At 30.3% G+C, this 6,660-nt stretch overlaps 1 pseudogene; it reads left to right on the forward strand.

The window, feature by feature from the left end:
* Positions 1-327: 327 nt before the first annotated feature.
* On the forward strand, positions 328-2,162 carry LOC144571939 (protein FAR1-RELATED SEQUENCE 5-like; annotated as a pseudogene).
* The last annotated feature ends 4,498 nt before the right edge of the window (positions 2,163-6,660 follow it).

Below are 6,660 nucleotides of genomic sequence, written 5' to 3' on the forward strand. Positions count from 1 at the left end.
CACAGGCGATGGAGGCCTCTATTTCTCTTGCTCTTTTCCAACTATCGCACGGCGTCGCCTCCATCGATTCTCTTCCTCTTTTCCACACCGCGTCGACCTAGTTTGGTTCTTCGCGAGTTACTGACAGTGCGAGAGCTTCAAGAGGAGGTGGCAGCGGCGGCGGAGCATGCGACTCAGGCTGACGATCTTAACTCAGGTAAGGTCTCTCTTAGACATGTGAAATTGATTGTGTTAGTATTTTGTGCAAAAAAAATTTGCATCGATTTTTCTTTGGATAGTGTTTATGATAATATTTAGCATTAGTTTTTGCTACCAGCTATTAACTATAGTAACTTGTTAAATGTAATTTTTAACCTAAAAATATTAATTCTAAAATAGCATGATAATTCCAAAATGGCATTGTGGAATGTGATTTATGATCTTCAATTTGTACTTAAAAATACTAATTATCTTAAACGTATTAAAAATTGACAAGATCTTGATTAATTGAGTGTATGATTAGTTCTCTTACACTTACAACATTTTGGGATAATTTAGCTTTGAAGGAGTTTCAACCATAGAGGCAGACTCACAACTACTACATAATCTACAACTCGATCAGCCATTTATCTCTTCTCAAGGTTAGTATTCATTGATATTTAATTAATTCGTGACCTATCATTTTGTTAGAGGAATTGCTTATTTTTAATTAACATAGCACTTACATTATTCTTCTTGCTAGAAACTATGTCAAACAATATTGAAGAAGGTATTTCTGATGACAATCAATTGTCAGAATCCCAGATACCAACAATTGAAATGAAATTTGCATCAGTAGAAGAGGCATATAATTTATATAATGCCTATGCTTTACAAGTTGGATTTAGTGTGTGAAAAATTATTGATAGGAAGAACAAGTCCAATGTTATTACTATGAGACATTTTACTTGTAACAGAGAAGACAAATCTAGAGTAAGATTACCAACTAAAGCTCCACCAAAATTTACTAAGAAGAAGATCAGAATTGAATGTACTGCATATATGAAAATTAATATTTGTAGTAAAGGAGTTTACACAGTAACTTCTTTTGATTTAAACTACAATCATGCCACTTCAACCCCAACCAAAGTGAGAATGTTGAAGTCGCATAGAAGAATAAGCAATGGACAAAAGGCAATGGCAGATTTGGCTGATGCTGCTAGTATTAAGCCAAAAACAACATATGACCTTTTAGGCAAACAAGCTGGAGGGCGACATAATCTTACTTTCATTTCAGACGACTACAAAAACTACTTGAGAACAAAAAGAGAGAGTGCTATAGCATTAGGAGATGCTGGGGCACTAATGCAATATCTTCGAGACCATCAAAATGAAGACCCATCTTTCGATTATGCGATTCAACTTGATAAAGATGATCAAATTACTAACATCTTTTGGGCTGATGGAATATCATTATTGGACTATGAATATTTTGGTGATGTCATTTGTTTTGATAGTACTTATAAAACAAATGACTATGGTAGACATTTTGCTATTTTCACAGGCATTAACCACCACAAACAATTTATCATATTTGGTGTCGGTTTGCTTTATGATGAGACAGCTCTTTCATTTGAGTAGTTGTTTTGTGCTTTATTGAAAGCTACATGTGGAAAAGCTCCCAAGGTGATGTTATAAATTACTTTTATATAATTTAGTTATGTTTATGTGATTACTTCTATGATTCTATCTAATTAGTTTGACAATTTTTTAGGTAATTTTGACTAATCAATACTTTGTCATGAGTAAAGCAATAAAAAATGTTCTGCCTGATACTATCCATCATTTGTATGTTTGGCACATGTACCAAAATGCTGCTGAGAACTTGAGTCAAGTATTCGGCGGTTCTAAATCTTTCAAGCGTGATTTCAGCCATTGTGTGTATTATTGCAAAGATGAGTAAAAATTTTGTGCGTGCATGGAAAAAGATGCTTAGAAAATATGATTTGTCCGATAACAAATGGTTGACTGATTTATTCAAAATTCGAGAAAAGTGGGCCCTTGTGTATGATTGACAAGTCTTTTGTGCTGATATGAAGTGAACTCAAAGAAGTGAGAGCATAAATAGTGTTATTAAGAGATATTTAGATAGTCAGACAAAACTACTTGAATTTTTTAATCATTGGGAGAGACTTTTAGAATAGCGGCGCCATGCGGAGTTGGTGGCAGATGTTAATGCAAGTCAAGGCAACCCTAAAGTTTCATTTTCAGAAATGCTCAAACAAGTTTCAGTTATTTACACTCCAACTGTCTACAAAGAGTTTGAAGTTGAATATGGACACTTTCTTGATTGCTTAATACAAGACAATGGCCAAAGAGAGAATTATACGAGTAGATTGTGACAATGAATGATATGTGTTTTGAAAGTTATATTTTAATAATAATTTATGTGTTGTTCATGATCTTATTACAAATGTTATTATTTATGTTACTTGAGATTTATATATTATAACTTTGGAAGTATTCAAGAAGATATTTTTGGTCTTGAATCATATAACTCCTAAGATGAGAAACATTTAATCACTAAATAAGTTCACGATCGTGATAATTAAGGATGAACATTAATTACCAATAAAGATTGTTATGTCGATTAAAATACATTGAAGTTCTATAAATGTTGATAAAGATTATCATTTAATTACATGAATATATAAAAATGTGTGTTTTATATATTGAACATGACTTAAATGAATTGAATATTATATGGATTGTGTTTTGTGTCATTAATATTTTCATTGTGTCTTTACAATTTTAGATATGAGATGTGTAGATTTTTCACGTGAGAATTATATAATGTGATTGCTATTTAAATATATTATTTTATGATATTAATGAAATAGTAGTTTGTTGTGTACAACTTGTGCTAGAAAAATCTATATGTTTATTATCATTGTTCCTCGATTTTGAGTTATGATATTACTGGACCCCTTAATAAAGTGAAATTATATCGCATGCAATATAACTGATGTAGTTATAATTATAATTCACTTGAGAGACCAAGAAAATGAATATAATGCAAGAATGACACGATCCTATTTTGCATATTATTCATAATATCATGTGACAAGGATAGACATAAAATTAGTGGATCGATTTAATGATTACTATGTCATTTGAAAAACTATAATGTAATTATAAAATCTCTTATAATCAATAATATAAAGTTTTATATTATTACCAAGATGATATAGATCATCTATACGGTCACATCAATGGAAGAGATACAACGAGTAGTTTACATTTTGATATTGATGTATAAGACAAAATACATGAGATGACATGCTAAAATAAAATATTATAATATGACATGCTTAGATCATACGTGTGAAGTTATGCAAATATTATTTAGTATAATGTTTGTGTTATACTTAATGCACCGCTAATCGCTCTAATATCTGAAAATAAATGCGATTAAAAGTAAATAGATGAGTTTAGAGAAATTTGACACGCAGGGTGATAATGGAGTTCGGCAAAACAAAAGCCTACGTCTCTGGGGCGTCGCAACCTCTTCTAGGTGCGCATTTCCAACGAGAAATGATTACAACTTGTGAACCGGTGAGCCCTTACAAAGCAACGAAAAGTCACACAACCAACTAGAGTAGATAACAAAGTCTCAAAGTATAGATCCTCAAGAGAAACACTCTAAATCTCACTCTGACCTAATATAACTCAAGATTGTGAAGTGGGTTTGAAGTTGTTTGAGAGATATTGAAATTTTAAGCTCAATCAACAATAGAGGACCTTTAGCTCATAGAAAATTGCTTTTTAGGAAGTTAGAATCGGCTGTGATTGATTTGGGAAATAAACCCCAAGTCCTATTTTAGAGACAACTCCAAAGGGAGCTTTTTGACTTAAAATGTTACAGACGTTTTATAAAACGTTATAACGTTTTATAAAACGTTATAACGTTTTAGTTCAATTTGAATTTAGGTTTTCTTTTTTTGCGAGATAGGTCAAAACGTTACCAACGTTTATTAAACGTTATGTAACGATTTGCTCTGTAAAAACTTAATCAAAAATAGGATTCTTGAAACTTGAAATTCAATTAAAACGTTACAACATTTTATTATATTCCCTGAGTTTGTAACTTGGAATTTAAGTAAAACGTTACAACATTTTCAACAAACGTTACAACGTTTTATTATATTTCCTGAGTGATCAAGTTGTTCCTTGGTGTTTTACAAACGTTGACAACGTTTGTACCCTATTGAAACAAACATCAAAAACATTTTACCAAGTTTATAATTTTACAATTTAAATTTTTGATAAGTGTTTTAATGATTTTTTCACTTCAAGCAATTTACATTACAATTCCAATTGTCTTGAATTTGCATAACTCTAAAATAGAAGAAATCATAAAATTCAATAATTGTATGTTTTTGCAAATTAGTCAAATAGACGAAAAAGATTATTGCTAGAACAACAATTTGAATGCATTATAAGAATAATAGAGACATTGTATAATACAATAACATGACTAATATTATTTGTTCATAAATTAATTTATTAAACCAATAGTAAGATGAGATTAAAGAGAGCATGAGATGGCTAAACAAGACTAGTGATATTTGTGTAATTGATTCAGAACTTACACAAAATATTGAATAGTCTAATTGTCACAAAAAATAATATGATAAGTATTTTCTTGTAATTATTTAAAAAAATGATTAAAATATTTCACTGATTTATTTATATCATTTCTAATTTGTATTTTTTTTCAATATTTTACGAGATGTTACAAACTTACCTAAACCTTAACGGGTAGATGAATTGACAGCTACACTTTTAAACCTTTCATCTTTTACCTATCAAGTCAATTAATTGTGTTGTAGACTTGCTCTTTAATAAGTGGATTGCCTAAAGGATTCGAAAATAAATCTACTACTAGAGAAATGCCTCGCTTTGCTTCGGCAGTGAGATTTGAAATATATTGTATGAATTGTTTGTGATATGATAGAATGAAAATAGTGATGCAGAGGCAGAAAACAACTATATAGAAAGTTGGAATATAATGATATAGACATAGGCATGACAAAAGCTGTATAGAAATTTGGAAAAAATAATTTACGTTAAAATGATAGTATGAAATTATTAGTCTACATGATATACGGATAATTTCAAATATTTGCCTAACCGAAAAGTAGTCGTTGAACATTTATAAGATTTGAATAATTTTTTCTTAAATTAACAGTAAAAAGATAGTCATTACTCATTACTCCTCTGTCGATGCAACTTAATTAGCACGCTTTAATGTGTCAATAGCTTCCTCCACTATTAGCTTCTGATTCTTTTGCATGAGAAACTCAGGTATGATGAAATGTGTCTGCCATTAAGAACCAGCAAATATTGGGAAAAAGTTAATGCTAGTTCAACATTTAGAATATGAGGCGCTTTTAGTAATTGGTAACATATAGTTTTTCCTATTTGGTTCTTTAAACTTCTGAGTTTTCTTTGTATTTAGCTAGATTTTATCCAATTGCATAGCCAAAACAAAATAAAAAATTCTTAACATTAATTTTCAAGCATAATGAAAAGTGGACAGGCCATTATGCTTCCTATTTCAACCCAAGATCACCATTGCAACATATTCTCTTTATCTTGTCATTTTATTTTCTTTATTCTCAATCATCCTTCTCACTTAAACAGTTTTTTTTTAGTTTTTTTGTTTTATTTGTTTTCATTTAACTGGACAAATACTTCGATATTGTAATGCTCAAAAAAGATTTCTAAACAAAACCTTTACAACAATTATGCAATGAATCATGAATAGGGCTTGGACCCTTGTTCCAATTTAAAAAAACTAACAGTACAAAGATCAATTCAAAAGGTACAAAAGTTCGAAAAGTACTTCAAACCAACCTCACTGTAGCTTGCAGAGAGGCTACAACTGATGCATAGCATTTCTCTAAAGGGTTAATTTTGTAGATACCTTTCAAAACAACTTCAATTTCTTATTTACCCCTCAAGTCTTAAATTTATCTTATTTATCCCTTAACTCTTACAATAGTTTCTTATTTACCCATCACTTAACCAATTCTATATTATCCCTCAGTGACACAATCACCTCACTATGTCACTATATCACTGTTGCAGCTGCACAATAACTTTTCATATATAATTTTGCTTATTAATTTTCTGCTGAGTATAGTTTAATCCCTTTGTTATTCTTTTAGTCCAGGTATATTTGATCTCAATAGACTTCTCCGATAAATTACCATTTCGACTCAGACACCAGTCAGTTAAGATAATCGTTACCTTGATTAGAGTACCAGTAGATAAAAAAACTCAACTGAGATTAGTATAGGTATAGTATCATAATGCATTGGATTTTCTTAGGGAGCATATTGCCGAGTGGTGCTTAATTTATACATATTAAGAAAGATTTTAACTTCTCTGGCCTCAAATGTATCTAGTAATTACATACAAGAGTCTTAAAATTCTAAAAACAATCCTTAATATCTCCCATCCTTAATATAAACTTTAGACCTATGAATTATTATAGCATTTTAACATTCTCAGGGGTCAATTCCCCGAATCAAACTTATACTGTGATAATGTATTTCAGTATTTAATGGTAAAGTATGAGGCCTAGAACCATGTAAACGTTGATTAATTTATAAAGATATTTACAATTACTAAATA

The sequence above is a fragment of the Carex rostrata genome, chromosome 19, assembly GCF_964058835.1.
Source record: "Carex rostrata chromosome 19, lpCarRost1.2, whole genome shotgun sequence".
Classification (NCBI taxonomy): domain Eukaryota; kingdom Viridiplantae; phylum Streptophyta; class Magnoliopsida; order Poales; family Cyperaceae; genus Carex; species Carex rostrata.